The 15,686-nt window shown below is 38.2% G+C and overlaps 1 pseudogene; it reads right to left on the bottom strand.

Annotated features, from left to right (window-relative positions):
- Nucleotides 1–12,524: 12,524 nt before the first annotated feature.
- On the bottom strand, nt 12,525–15,079 carry LOC108544457 (60S ribosomal protein L26-like; annotated as a pseudogene).
- Nucleotides 15,080–15,686: the final 607 nt, after the last annotated feature.

Genomic DNA, 15,686 nt, shown 5'->3' with positions numbered 1-15,686 from the left:
TCAGGAAGGGCACCAGAAGTGAGTCACAGGATCTTTCCGACACTGAGGGATTCCAATCCTTGATCTACCTGTCCACTGCAGTGACTATTTTGTAAAAGGAAGCTCCTAACTTGGTACTGCCTATGTACAACAGTTTATCTCAGGAGTTTACATCTATTTTCTCAGCATATTGCTAACAATGCCCACTCTTACTCTTAAAGTTTAGAAAATAAATGGACTCTTTACCTGCACCCTAGATCGGATAACCTGGTTGAAATGCTCTTCATGAGTTGCCTTGCAGGAGAAATTTTATGATTAAATTATCACAACATCCTTCCAGAACAAATATCCCAAACAGGAAAACTTTTCTATATCTGGTAAAATTAACCTTTTTTCCCCTTATATATCTATGGTGACCCATAATAGCTTTCATCTTCTATTTTATCAGTCAACCAATTGTGGAAATTTATAGGAATTAAGGACATGTGCATCTGAGTTTGCATGAGGCTGAACTGGGTAGATTTTAAGGTTTACAACTTTTAGATATATCTTCATGAAAATGAATGTAGCGTGGCCATGCCTGTTTAAGTAGAAAAGGAGCATAGCAGAAGGATGCGAATAGATGGCAAAACTGATGGAATAATAGAGAATTTTGCTTTAAAAACTCTTTTTTATTGATTATTCCTATTGATTCTTCCAGCAGGAGAAAAATCATAGGTCTATTTAAGTTACCGTTGCTGAAATCAGTGATCACCAACTATCTTTCCATTCTTGCATTACTTCTCACAAGATTCAGAACCCAAAAGAGAGAAACCAAAAATTTTCTCTTGATTTGTGTCCCCACCCCGTGCCTATAAAAAGATGTGGAATCTTATCTTACCGTTTCATTAAGCCCTTGCCCAACGGATGACAGGTATTTCCCCCAAGTAATTGACAACTTAAAAAGAAGTAGAATTAACTCCTGGGTGTCAAGTCTTTCTCAAAGTCACTAAAAATAATATCATCCAAATTTAGAAGTGGAAAACTGTTGAATATATAATACCCTTTTTTCTTCCATTTTTTTTTCAAGAATATTTTGATTCCTAAAGTATCTTAAAGCTTGCTGTGGTACATGTGCATAAAAGCAGTGATTAGTAAGAACCAGAAATATTTATCACATTGTAGAAGAGTGTAATCTAAGCAGAATAATGATGATAACAAAATAATGTACATGTAAGATAGGTACTGCAGGCCGGGCGCGGTGGCTCAAGCCTGTAATCCCAGCACTTTGGGAGGCTGAGACGGGCGGATCACGAGGTCAGGAGATCGAGACTATCCTGGCTAACACGGTGAAACCCCGTCTCTACTAAAAAAAATACAAAAAAAACTAGCCGGGCGAGGTGGCGGGCGCCTGTAGTCCCAGCTACTCGGGAGGCTGAGGCAGGAGAACGGCGGGAACCCGGGAGGCGGAGTTTGCAGTGAGCTGAGATCCGGCCACTGCACTCCGGCCTGGGGGACAGAGCGAGACTTCGTCTCAACAACAACAACAACAACAACAACAACAACAACAACAACAACAACAAAAGAGATAGGTACTACACTGGATGGCCAGAGCTGCTGTAGCAAAGTAGCATAGATGGTGGTTTAAACAACAGATAATTATTACCTTGTAATTCTAGAGGCTAGAATTCCAAAATCAAGGTGTGAGCAGGGACGGTACCTTCTGAGGGCCGGATCTGTTTCAAGCCTCTTTACTTGACTTGTAGATGACATCCTCTCTCTGTCTCTCTCATCTTCCCTGTACGCATTTCTGTTTCTGACTGAATTTCCCTCTTTTTGAAGGACACCAATCATACTGCAATTCAGTCGTACCCAAATGATCTCATTTCAACTTACCCCTATAAAGACCCTATCTCTAAATAAGGTCACATTCTGAGGTACTGGGGTTAGGACTCCAACATGTCTTCTTTGAGAGACACAATACAAGCAGTGGTAAGTTCTTAAATTATGGCCAAATGAAAGTGATCCATAAAAATCAAATGACTACCACCAGTATATTTGAGATTAAGAGATGAACTGCAAATCTATCTTTCTTATATTACATGACTAATATAGAGAAAGAAACTGTATAAATATAACCAAGGCATCATCCGTTATTCTCAATGGAGATGCTTGAAATAAATTGCATTCTCATAGTCTTCTTGTACCTTCACTAACACTTTTCTTAAATAGATGTTGTATGAAAATAATAATAAAGAAATCACTCACATAGTAAATTTAATGAAAATCTAATAAGAAAATGTAGGAATAATAATTGGGAAAGGAATAATATAAAAGCAAAAAAAAAATTCTCTAATATAGCTAGTGTAGTCTTTCTGTTCTCTGGTTTTTAGGACCTAGAAACTAGCTATATGCCAGAAAGAAATCTATGAACAAAAACATTATAGACTTTTCTGAGCTAAAATGAGAAGTTAGATGAGGAAATTTGCGTTGAGCACTACTTATCATTTAAGCACCATTGAGCAATAAACAGCATGGGTTTACACAGAACAAATCATGCCAAACACATCTGATTGCTTTTTTTTTTTTTTATTGAATTACAAGATTAGTGGATGAATGCAATGTGGGAGATGTAATACATTTGGATTTCAGCAAAAACATTTGATACAGCATCTCATGCACTCTAAAATGAATTCAAATAGTCAGGAATATTAACAGCAAGGCGAGGAATGGAAATTAAATGAAGGATTGCAAAGAAAAAGAACCATGATATGGCAACTTGGGAACACATCATTATAAGGTACTACAGTGATCACAGGGTTTATTCAGTACCTATTAACCTTCACACTGCTTTCTTGGGCTTGATGAAAAGAAATGGAATAAAGGACTTAGAATGCACCCCATGACTACAGACAATATACACAATCAATCCAGATTTAGAGAAAGAAGAAAATAGATTTTGCCTCAAAGACTTTTGCTGTTTTTGAAAGTTACTTATATTACTAACTTATTTATTCGCTTCATGCTCTAAAATTTGGTCATGGATACCTTTATTCGTCTTTTCTTGTGTCTTAGGACAAGCCAATTTTTTCAGTCATCCAATCTTCCTGGTCTAATACTAAGGATCCATGGAAAAGATGACAGGCACTCTTGGTTTCTTGACTTCTTAGTGATCAGTATACTTGGATTCCACCAGAATCTGTGGATACTTTGTGTTAGATACTGCCCTCAAGGTGAAAGTTAAATATGGTACTTAAATAAAGAGAAGGGAGTAGAAGTATTCCAACCAAATTCACAGTTGATACAAGGTGCTGCTAGAAGCAGTGAGGCCAGTAAAATTACACCAATGTCCCAGCACAAGTAAGAAATACATATATTAAATGCAATGCACAAGAGTAACTTGGAAGGGAGAGAAACACGCAGTAGCAATGCTAAGGATGCAATGAGCTGACAGGAAACAGCAACTTGCATATAAGTTTACAGTGTCAGGTATCACCCAAGAGATATAACATAATGTTTGATCTATTAGAAGAAGATGAAAAAGATTCATCAGTTTCTGAGTATAATATTAAATTTTCTTCTGGAAGGCAGAATTTATTCTCTTTAGAATCATTTCTTCCTAGAATAAAAAAAAGGTACAGAGGAAAATCAGAGCATAGCAACAGGAATGATGATGAAGGGGCAGGATCAGCTTATGATGAAAAATCAAAATATGTATGGTATTGTTAAACAAAGGGGAAAGGAGCTATAACGTCAGTCTGCAGATATATCACATCTGTTAAGGATAGCAGCAAAAGATAATATTTTCTAAAGGGCAGGAAAACATAAAACTAGTAAAACTGGGAATAAATAAATTTATACCTATATTAGTAACAATTAAAAATCTTGGTGGGAGGGAAAACAGTGTATGTCAGGAAAAAAGTCTTCATACATGACCCTTTGATTAACGAATTGCCTCAAGAATTTACCATAAAATTAGAAATGCAATGACTTTCTGAATAAGGGTTTGGAAAAATACATGAGAGTATTCTTGATAAACTAGTAGATTCAATAATCTGCTTCAATGAAGGTTAAATTCTAGTGCACACTTTTGATAAACCCACTATGAAAGTAACTAATGAATCTGCACATTTGTCACTGGTTTGCGTGGTCCAGTGTCTCTCAACCAAAGCAATGGGTATTTGGGCTTGACAATTCTTAAGCAGGGCTCTCTCTTGGATTGCAGGATGTATAGCATCTGTAGCCCCTAGGTACCACATGACAGTACGTCCCCCATAACTATAACAGCCAAGCCCCTACACACATACACACACACACACACACACACAGAATTCTAAATGTCCTCGTGTTCACTCCCTCCCCACAAAAAAGCTGAAAACACTGTTGAATACACCATAGCAAACCCAGTAGCTGAGGTTTCCATGTTCAGGTTAATTGTCATATCTGCTTGGGAAACTCTAAGATGCTTATGATTAGTCAAGAGTTCAATGTCACAAGAGCATTTCCTCAGGCAGGATATAACAAACTGTGCTAAGTGGTTTGCAAAAGCATAGTGTATTTTGTTTTTTCTTTACATATCCACATGACTCAACTACAGTCCTGTTTTGGTTTTCCTTTTGATGGTACAGTATCAACCCAGAACACTGATGATATTTACTGAATGGGGGAAAAAATAAGCAACTTGGTAATCATCTGCTGGCTGTTAGAGCTTCTGCTCTGAAATTAATGCTCAGCACTTTCATTCATAGTGATTGGTCATAGAATGTCACATGAGTATGTTTGAGTTGAAGTGAGTGGGGATATGCAATCTTTTTCCAGGAATGGGCATTAATATGTGAAAAAAATCTGACATTAGCCTTTAATAACTCTCTTTGAGTTTAAAAGAAAATAATACTGGAATTCATCATAAAGTTTCCCATAGTGGAGATGACACCTTTAAAGGAGATGATGATGACTACACCAATATTCATAGTTAGAAATTTAGGAACACGTGGATAGAACTGCTTTGCATCTAGCCACACAGAGTTGGTGAAGGCAAGGGTGTCAACATTGCAAAACTGAAACTTGTCTTACTTGTCTATTACTTTTACTGAGAGAATTGTTTTATTGTGTTGATAAAACATACAATTCTTAATTACTTTAATATAATTTATTGAGCATGCTCTGGACATAACAAAGGTAAAGAAGACAGCACCTTCTCTTGAAGAATTCACGGTTAAGTAGACAAGAAAGACACAGAGGCCATCAACTATAATTCAATGTGGGAAACTTTGTATTATAAATATCTAATAAGTATTTGAGTACAGTTATGAGAGCAGTTAATCTTGCTCGGTGAATATGTAGACATCTTTATAGATGAGTTGATATATGACCTGAAGATATAAATTTGATGGACAATTTCAGGTGGATAATGGGGCTGGGAAGGCAGAAAGAAGAAAGAGAGAGAAAGGGAGAAAATCTGGGATTTTCAGATTCTTCTGGAAAACTTTCTTAAACTATGTATCCCAATCCCCAACTGCAAAGACAACAGAAATCTGGAGGTACACTCGTGCTGATCAAACTTACAAGATGATTCTAATTCATCTTTAACCTGTATGAATGCCACCACCACTCGAGGTTTTGAACTGGAGTTCTGGGCTGGGATCTTTTTTTTTTCTTTTGAGACAAAATCTTGCTTTGTCCCCCAGGCTGGAAAGCAGTGAGGCAATCTCGGCTCACTACAAGCTCCGCCTCCCGGGTTCACACCATTCTCCTGCTTCAGCCTCCCAAGTAGCTGGGACTACAGGCGCCCGCCACCACGCCCAGCTAATTTCTTTTGCATTTTAGTAGAGACGGGGTTTCACCATGTTAGCCAGGATGGTCTCGATCTCCTGACCTCATGATCCGCCCACCTTGGCCTCCCAAAGTGCTGGGATTACAGGCTTGAGCCACCGCGCCCGGCCGGCTGGGCTCTTTAACATTCAAATTACTTGGGGTTTTATTTTAAAATAGAAGTTCTTGAGTTTCAGATTTAGCCCTAGGTTGAAGTTCAGGAAACTATCTCACATAATTCTACTATAGGTGATTCATTGACCTCACTGATTGTGAGTGGGTCATTAAGGGAAATGTGTCATGGAGGAGACTAGTGAAAGCTGAGATTAAAGTTTAAAAGTCTTTTAATGGCAAGGTAAAGAGCAGGGATTACAGTCTATTTCTCAAGGACTATGTGCTTAATTAGACTCTTTTGAGTTGGGATACATTAGTAATAGCCCTCAGATAGTTTTTAAGAACAGCATAGTTTAAGAATCACTTATTTGGGCCAATATTTCCCAAAACTGCTTGATCAAAAAATCACTTGTGGCAACTGTGAAAACTGAAATCCAGGGGAGAATAAGTAATCTGGCACCTAAAAAGTGAACCACAGAAGCAATTCAATAGAAACATGTAAGTGATAGACTCACGTCTCTTGGCATTCCAGAATAAACAGGAGTGAATAGGGGCTGGACAAAGTGTGGAACAGTCAAAGCAAAAGTGTAGCTGGCCAAGGTTCATCAGTGGGTGAATAGAAACCAGTGGAACAGGAAGGTTCACAACAGGGCCTAAAGACTGACTATTGCCAGTGTCAACACAGGCAGGCAGGTTACACCAAGGCAAAATGGAAGAAACCTTCTTGCCATGTACCAGATACTTCAGAACCTAAAAGGCAGTTTCTCCTCTGCATGGATAAGGCATGCTATGACAAAAATGCATCTAGCACTTAACAGAAATTTCAATTCTAGGATGACTTGTTTGGGATCTAGGGACAAAGCCTTTTTGTAACACTTGGCTCCTTTCTCCACCTTTAGGAGGCATCCAGGTTTTGCTTTGTCCTGCCTTTTGAGTCACTGCCTTCAGGTCCCTGTGTGAGTCATTTTTTCTCTGGTGCCCATCCTTGGTTTTCTCCTAGTTTCACTTCATGCATTCCACCACTTATTCTGACATGTTGTAAAAACCTAAATCCTACCCTCTACCTCCAAATTCTAATTCAAACTTCTAGTAAGTTTGAAATCTCAAACTAGATATTCCACAATACCCACAAGTCTCTCATATTTAGTGTATCCAAAACAGAATTCAACAATCATCTTTGAACACACTCTTCGTTCTACTGTGTTGGTCCCTTATCTCACCCTATGTTTACTCCTCTTCCCATAGGCAACCTGCCCTTCTCAGATACAGAAATCTGGGGAGCATTTTAGAGCATCCTTTGTCATATTATCTTGTTGGTTTCTCTGATATCTTCCCAACTATTCTCCTTGCCTGAAGTTTTGTTCTTCTCTCATCTGTTCTTCAGAAATGTATTCAGAAACTTTTTCTAAAATCAGCATATAATCCTGTAGCTCCACTGTTTTAACCTTTCAATGGCTATAATTCTCAAAAGCTAAATCAAATTCCTTAGGATATTATTTAAAGGTCTTCATTATCAGACCTATACTATCTTTCTAGAGGCATCCACTTTATTTTACACACACACACACACACTCACACACACTCTCCTTCATTGCAGTCTTACAGAACAACTCGTGGCTTCCTGAATACATCCTAGTTCCCCTGTTTCATGCTTTCATTCATGCTCTTCCTTCTGTCTGCAATTCTTCATACTTTATCCTCTAAATCCTACTCATCTTTTAAGACATTTTCACTACATCTTAGATTTCCTCTCAGACCTTATCTCCAGGATGGATCAACTAATCTTTAGAAACTATGCATTAGCTAGTTTTATCAAAGTCTAAACACATTATTATAATAAATGAAGCTAAGTATTGTATCAATCATATAATCTAGCACTCTCAATGCACAGAAAAAATATTCTTGAATTAACAAATGAAAGATTGAGTGAACTAAGGAATAGATTATTGATGGAATATCACAGCCAATGGACTTGGCTTGGAAACACTTTGTAGTCTGTGCATCAGTCTGTTTTCACACTGTTGCTAAAGACATACCCGAGACTGGGAAGCAAAAGAGGTTTAATGGACTTACACTTCCACATGGCTAGGGAGGCCTCACAATCATGGCAGAAGGTAAGAAGGAGCAAGTCACCTCTTACATGGATGGCAGCAGGCAAAGAGCGAGCTTGTGCAGGGCAGCTCCCATTTTTAAAACCATCAGATCTCATGAGAGTCATTCATTATCACAGGAACAGCACGGGAAAGACCTGTCCCCATAGTTCAGTCATCCTCACTGGGCCCATCCCACAACCCTTGAGAATTATGGGAACTGTTAGATGAGATTTGGGTGGGGACACAGAGCCAAACCATATCAGTCTGACAAATGACATCCAAGATGATCCCATGCATACTTATATGTTGGACTAGCATAATATATGAGACCCATGTTGTAAACTCTAAATTATTTGCTACAGCAAACCCAAATTGAAGGGAGAGAGCACACTAGATTCAGGGAAGATGGCTTAAGAGTAAATATGCCATCAGGGACTAACCTATGAGGGTTACTCAGTCATCTGAATCTCATCGTGTCTGCTTATGGGATTTTGGAATCTCTAAGTTCAATTCTTCATATATTTGGCCCAATTTCCAAAGGAAATCATCACAAATCAATTTTGTGGAAAGATTTTAATTCATAGTTTAGTGTGCCCTATACTCCTTAGGACAGGATAAATGCCAGGTTGCTGAGGGCAGAGTGATTCACTCATTCAGACAACAAAGATTTATTCACATGTCAGGTGTATTCTAGTATTTGGGATACATCAGTTAAGACAAGAGACAAAAATGCATGCTCATGAGTCTTACATTCTAATGGTAAGACATGGAAAATATGCAATGAAATGAATAGATTAATTAAACAGCATATTAGAAAGTGTTGGGTCATATGAGAAAAGACAGAACAGAGAAGGGTGTGTGTGTGAGAGGCAGATACAATTTTAATTAGCATGGACAGAGTAAGTCTCATGGAGAAGGTGGCATCTCAGAAAATATTTGAAGCAAGAAAATGACTTAATCAGGTAAATGTCAGGAAAAAAAAGCAACCAGTTGAAAGAGGCTAAGACGGTGAATATCTGCCCTATAATAAGAACAAGGAGGCCCGTAGGCCTGAAGTAGAATGAGGGCTGGGGAAAGTAGCAGAAGGTGAGCAACTGGAAAGATGTAATTGCCAACAACTGAAATGTTGAGTAGGGATAAGGCACTCAGTTTCAGACACGTAAAGTTTGAGATATCTACCAGACATCCACTGGAGGTAAAATTCATTCTTGGCTAGAATATTCGATATTTATGGGTAGATACAACCACCATTTTGTGTGGTGGGAAGTGTTTGATTATTATTTCCTATGAAACAGTTAAAGTGGGAATATCAACACTAAGGAAGAGGAGTTAGTATCATGGAATATGAACTTGAGTTCTTAACATGTAGAATGGTAATAAGCTTGATTTCTTAACACTTTATATTGTTACATTGGACTGGATTAACTAAAACAATACAAGATTTTAACTAGTTTAAACAAAGGCAGTTTGTTGGTATAGAGAATTAGAAGAGTTAATAGGAAATGCGTGATTCTGGCATGATTTGATCAAGATGACTAGTTCTGCAGTTCTTCCAGTCCTATCCTACTTTTTGTGTCAGCTTCATCCTTGGGTTGTGTATTAGTCAGGGTTCTCTAGAGGGACAGGACTAACAGGAAAGATGTTATATGAAAGGGAGTTTATTAAGGAGTATTGAATCCCACGATTACAAGGTGAAGTCCCACAATAGGCCGTCTGCAAGCTAAGGAGCAAGGAAGCCAGTCCGAGTCCCAAAAACCTCAAAAGTAGTAAAGTCAACAGTGCAACCTTCAGTCTGTGGCTGAAGGTCCCACATCCCCTTGCAAACCACTGGTGTAAGTCCAAGAGTCCAAAAGCAGAGCAACTTGGAATCCTATGTTTGAGGGCAGGAAGCATCCAGCATGGGAAATAGAGGAAGGCCAGAAGACTCAGCAAGTCTGCGTCTTCTAACTTCTCCTGCCTGTTTTATTCTAGCCATGTTGGCAGCTTATAAGATGGTGCCCACCCAAATTGAGGGTGGCTCTGTGATTCAGAGTCCACTGACTCAAATGTTGGTCTCCTTTGGCAACACCCTCACAGACACACCCAGGGACAATACTTTGCATCCTTCAATCCAATCAAGTTGACACTCAATATTAACCATCACAGGTTGGCATCCCTTATGGTAGCAAAATGTCTGTTAGTGCTCAAGATTTCATTGTCCTTCACTGGACTGTCCAATGAAAGAACTCTTCTCTCCCTTCAAATCTCCAAACACAAATGCTTGGCTTTACCTTGTGATATAATTTGAATTTGTCTCCCCACCCAAACCTCATGTGGAATTGTAATCCTCAATGTTGGAGAAGGGTCCTGGTGAGAGATGACTGGGTCATGAGGGCAGATTTCCCCTTTGCTATTCTCATGACCGTGAGTGAATTCTCACTAGATCTGGTTGTTTAAAAATTTGTAGCACCTCCCTCTTCTCTCTCTTCCTTCTGCTCCTGAAACATAAGACATGCCTGCTTCCCCTGCTTCCAATCACCTTCCACTATGATTGGAAGTTTCCTGAGGCCCCCACAGACATGCTACCTGTACAGCCTGCAAAACTGTGAGCCAGTTAAACCTCCTTTCTTTAAAATTTACCCCATCTCAGGAATTTCTTTATAGTAGCATGAGAACAGACTAGTACACCTTGATTGGACTAACTTGGGTCACATGCTCTGCCATAGGTGAATCACTGAGGCAATGATAATGGAATTTATCTGATTAATTTATTCCAGTTACAGGCAATTTTTGGAACTGGGGATGGTTAATTCTAACCAAACTGATTGTCAATAAAGCCTTGGGAAAAAAGGGGGGTAAGATGCATGCTGTGTAGGTACCCATAATATATATCTACTATGTTATATGAAATTTGAAATTGTGGATACATAACTGTTTACTTGACATGGGCCTGTGCTGTTAGAACCTATGTTTATTTCTACTGTTGACAGTGCATTATACCTTTAAGTTAGGATATAGGATAATACCAGTTTTAAGTTAAAACCGTGATTATTGGATGGTTTTGCCTGTCTTCATCCAGCTTCATCCAGCAAATTTGCCCTTCTATGTTATCAATGATATAGTTTGGCTGTGTACACACCCAAATCTTATCTTGAACTCCCACATGTTGTGGATGGGACCTGGTAGGAGGTAATTAAATCATTGGAGTAGGCTTTTCCTCTGCTGTTCTCATGATAGTGAATAAGTCTCATGAGATCTGATGGTTTTTTAAGGGAGAGTTTCCCTGCACAAGCTCTCTCTCTTTGCCTGCTGTCAACCATGTAAGACGTGACTTGATCCTCCTTGCCTTCTGCCGTGATTGTGAGGCCTCTCCAGCCACATTGAACTGTAAGTCAATTAAACCTCTCTCTCTTTTGTAAATTGCCCAGTCTCAGGTATGTCTTCACTCGGCAATGTCAAAACAGACTAATACAGTAGGGCATACTCATAATTGTGTTCCTTGGCCAGAAGAAATTCTAGAATAGTTTTGCCACTTTCTTTCAAATGTTTCTTCTGATTTTACATCATTAAGCACTTTGTCTCCTTGTGCAATACAGCCTAATGGTAAAGATCACAAACTTGAAATCAGGCAGACCTGGGATCATAGCCTGGTTCTAACACTCTGTGTAAATTTACCTAAATTGCTCAATTTTTTTGAGGCTTGATTTCTCCATCTGTAAAATACATTTAACAGTGCCTGATGTGTAGAGGAATTTGAGGATTAATAAGAAAATATACATAAAGGGATTGGCATAGCACCTTCCAGGTAGAAAGAAGTGAACACATGATAGCTGCTGATGTTATTACTACTGTTTTAATCAAATTTAATGAGTTGTTATTTTGTTGCTCTCTCTATCTACTGGAGACATGCTTTTCTCAGAATAAAAAAAAAAAAAAAGACAGTTTTATGTACTGTGAGTTTAGCAGATGTGTTCATAGCTGTTGATTTAGTTGTGCAAATTACTGAAGTTTTCCCAGCACTGCTATATCTTGCTCCTTTGCCAGGACTGTGGTTTGCATTATGAAAGACTGAACCATATCATTTTTTTTTTTCTTTTTGGAGAGTCTGTGGTATATGGTAGCAGTGACAGCAGCAAATCTGTTTCACTTTTTGTCCTCACTCAATGCTTTGCTTGGTTTAGTTAACCTCTTTCTTCTTAACTGTTCTTAAGAAAATTCCTTATATTTCTTTTTAATTTTGCTTTCTATATATCTTGACACTCATTATCAAGTGTAGAAAAATAAATATTGTTCCTTGAGGAAATTTTCGCACATTTACCTTTTCATTGCTCCATATTCTCTTTTTTTCTGTTCTATCCATGACACAAAGGAATAGCAAGACCTTCACTCGTGTGTCGAGACAAGTAGTTTCCCACTCAGTACTTTAGTTGTAGTAGAAAGCTATTTCTGGCATCTCTAATTGAATTCTGAGCTCCCTCCTGAAGCAGTAGAAGTGTCTCACCATCATTGGCTTGCTGAGTTCGTGTCATGTCTTCTTTACTCAGTCTAGGGTGACTACACACCTCCTGGTTAGCTTGTCAAGTTCCTTCCACGTTCTGCACTGAGGACACACAAAGAAATCTGTGAATGAAATCTCTGCTGGCTCATGTCAGTGAAGTCTATAAAATTTAAAGAGAACAAAATAAAGAAGAATACAAATTTTAAGTGAATGCTAAAATGAGGTCAACTGCTGAACTCAGAGAGCTGCTTATTGGACCTAGTAAAGAAAGATGTTTCGTTGCTTCAGGGGAAGGATTAGTAAAAGTCACATATAATAAGTTTACTAAAAACAAGCTCATTCATTAGTAGGTTGATACAATAATAGATCAACTCCAGATACCAATCTCATGTTTCTATCTTTTCTCCCATTAAAAGTTTTGTTCTTTGCACCTAGAACCAAAATTACCATTTGACCCAGCAATCCCATTACTGGGTATATACCCAAAGGAATATAAATCATTCTACTATAAAGACACATGCACGTATGTTCATTGTGGCACTATTCACAATAGCAAAGCCATGGAATCAACCCAAATGCCCATCAATGATAGACTGGACAAAGAAAATGTAGTACATGTAAGTCATGGAATACTGTACAGTCATGAAAAAGAATGAGATCATGTCCTGTGCAAGGACATGGATGGAGCTAGAAGCCATTATACTCAATAAACTAATGCAGGAACAGAAAACCAAATACTGCATGCTCTCACTTATAAGTGGGAGCTGAACAATGAGAACACATTGACACAGAAAGGTGAACAACACACACTTGGGCATGCTGTGGGTCGGGGGTGGGGGCAGAAAGAGCATCAGGATAAATAGCTAATGTATGCAGGACTTAATACCTAGGTGATGGGTTGTTAGATGCAACAAACCACCATGGCACATGTTTACCTATGTAACAAACCTGAATGTCCTGAACATATGTCCTGGAACTTAAAATAATATTTAAAAGAAAGCAACATTTCAAAAGAAAACAAAATGACAATGGAACAGTTTTGTTCTTCACAATGTCTCTCTTCTTCTCCTCATTCTTTGTTTTTCCATAAATGTGCTTCAAAATGTCTTCTGTGTCAGGTGACTGGTGCACTGGACACATGTATTGGTTTTGAACTGCAACAATTTTAGGATAAATGGATGTGATTTTTAAATTCCAAATGGAATTCAGACTCTATTGGCCACTAGTAAAACACGAGTAGAAGGTAATCAACTAATTGTTTAGCTTTAACTTGGTTTACAAGTTTAGCCAATGAGTTTATTACCTACAAGGAGTGTTTTCCTAGTGGTCAATAGAATCTGAGCTCAGTTTAGAAATGAAAAATCACAAATGCTATTTATATTATTGATTCACAGGAGAAAGGTATTTTCTTGTTCTTCTTTTATAAAACTAGTATTTTAAAAATTGATTATTTAGTAGCAGTTTGGAAGAAAGTATGACTCAGATAGCATTCAAATGTCTCTCTGTGTTATTTTGCTCTTCTGCTTGTCATATATCAAGGACTATTAGACAGCTTGACAACCCTATGGGAATATAATTAAACTGTCAAATATTTATTCATAATACACTCTGTGTCAGATCCTGGCCAGAATTTAGAGCCTTTGTATTTGATTGGTACATTCTCTTCCACAACTCTATATCCTTGATTCCCATGGGGAAAAGGAAACACTGCAATGTTGGACTAGGACAGGAGTCTAACAGAGTAGATCAGCATAAGCTGAAATGCATATGCATCAAGTTCAGAATAAATCCTGGGAAACAGTCCTGATCCTTCACACTACCTCTCAATAAGGTGGTAACATTAAGAAGTCTCCAAACCATGTGTTCTTCCATATCAGTAATTACCTGGTTCTTAACTGGCTTCAGGGTAGAGCATCTATTCATTTCTTTATTTTATTTCAAGTTTTAATCAAAGCTTGTATATAAGATTACTTTGTTCCTGCATCTTTTTAATTGTTTCTGACTTGTATTTGCCCTTCTCCTTTCCTACTTGGCGAGATTTGGCTTTCTGCTCAAGAATCTTTTTGTGGGACACAGGGAGGGGAACATCACACACTGGGGTCTGTCAGGGGATTGGGGGTTAGGGGAGGGATAGCATTAGGAGAAATACCTAATGTAGATGATGGGTTGATGGGTGCAGCAAACCACCATAGCACATGTATACCTATGTAACAAACCTGCACATTCTACACATGTATCCCAGAAGTTAAAGTATAATAATTTTTTTAAAAAAGAATCTTTTTGCAGTCTTTGTCCAGTTTTAGCCTAGTGATAACCACCTTGCTGGGGTGAATGCCTACATGGACAGCTAAGCCATTAGCCTTTTCCCGCTGCACCCATTCAATGTAGGTGACATATTTCTTCCTGTAAACCTGGACTGCTTTGCCAATTTTCTGACCTTTATAGTGTCCTCATACAACCTGAACTTCATCATTCTTTCGGATGGCATGGATCGCACATTATACCTTTGTCTCAGCTCTTTGGAAAGTGTGGAAGACATAATCTTCTTGCGAATGTAGGAAGGTGCTTTGAAATGACTTTTGCGGTTCTTGCTTCGGTCGGAAGTCACAAAGGGATTGAACTTCATTTTGGCTGCTCCTGCTTTAGTGATGGCCGCAAAAGGTGCATCTATTCATTTCTAACAAACACTTGTGTATCTTCACCTCCAGTGTAATAGATGCTCAAAATACAGAGCTGAATAAGATGAGGTCCTTGCTCTCAGAGTTTATAATGCAACAGGGGAAGCACTGCATCCAACTTACCATATAAAAAAACTGTACAAGACTATAAATGGAGTGAATAATTCTTCTTTGACAGTTAGTGAGGAAGATAATACATGAGCTAATCACTGAGTTATGAATAGAAACTCACTAGTAGTTAAACAGAGCATGATCAATAACATGGACATGTGAAGCAAATGAAAATGAACTCATTTGCTAAGTTCTAGAATTCGGGAAAGTAAATGAGGTTGGCTAGGCAAAGTTGGTTCACTTAGATGTAAAATATTAAAAGGAGGAAAATATGACCAATACATTCTAAGGAATATAATGAAAATTCAGGTATTGGTGGTGTCTATAGGAATAGTGTCAGGAAAGTCCACAATTTTAATGACTAATAGAATTTGCCAAATGGGCTACTAATATTAATGTTATTCAAAATCATGGGAGTCTGTAATAAGATTTACAAATACCATC

Source organism: Rhinopithecus bieti, unplaced genomic scaffold, assembly GCF_001698545.2.
Source record: "Rhinopithecus bieti isolate Rb0 unplaced genomic scaffold, ASM169854v2 scaffold_27407, whole genome shotgun sequence".
NCBI classification, from domain to species: domain Eukaryota; kingdom Metazoa; phylum Chordata; class Mammalia; order Primates; family Cercopithecidae; genus Rhinopithecus; species Rhinopithecus bieti.
This window is presented reverse-complemented; position numbering and strand designations above follow the sequence as displayed.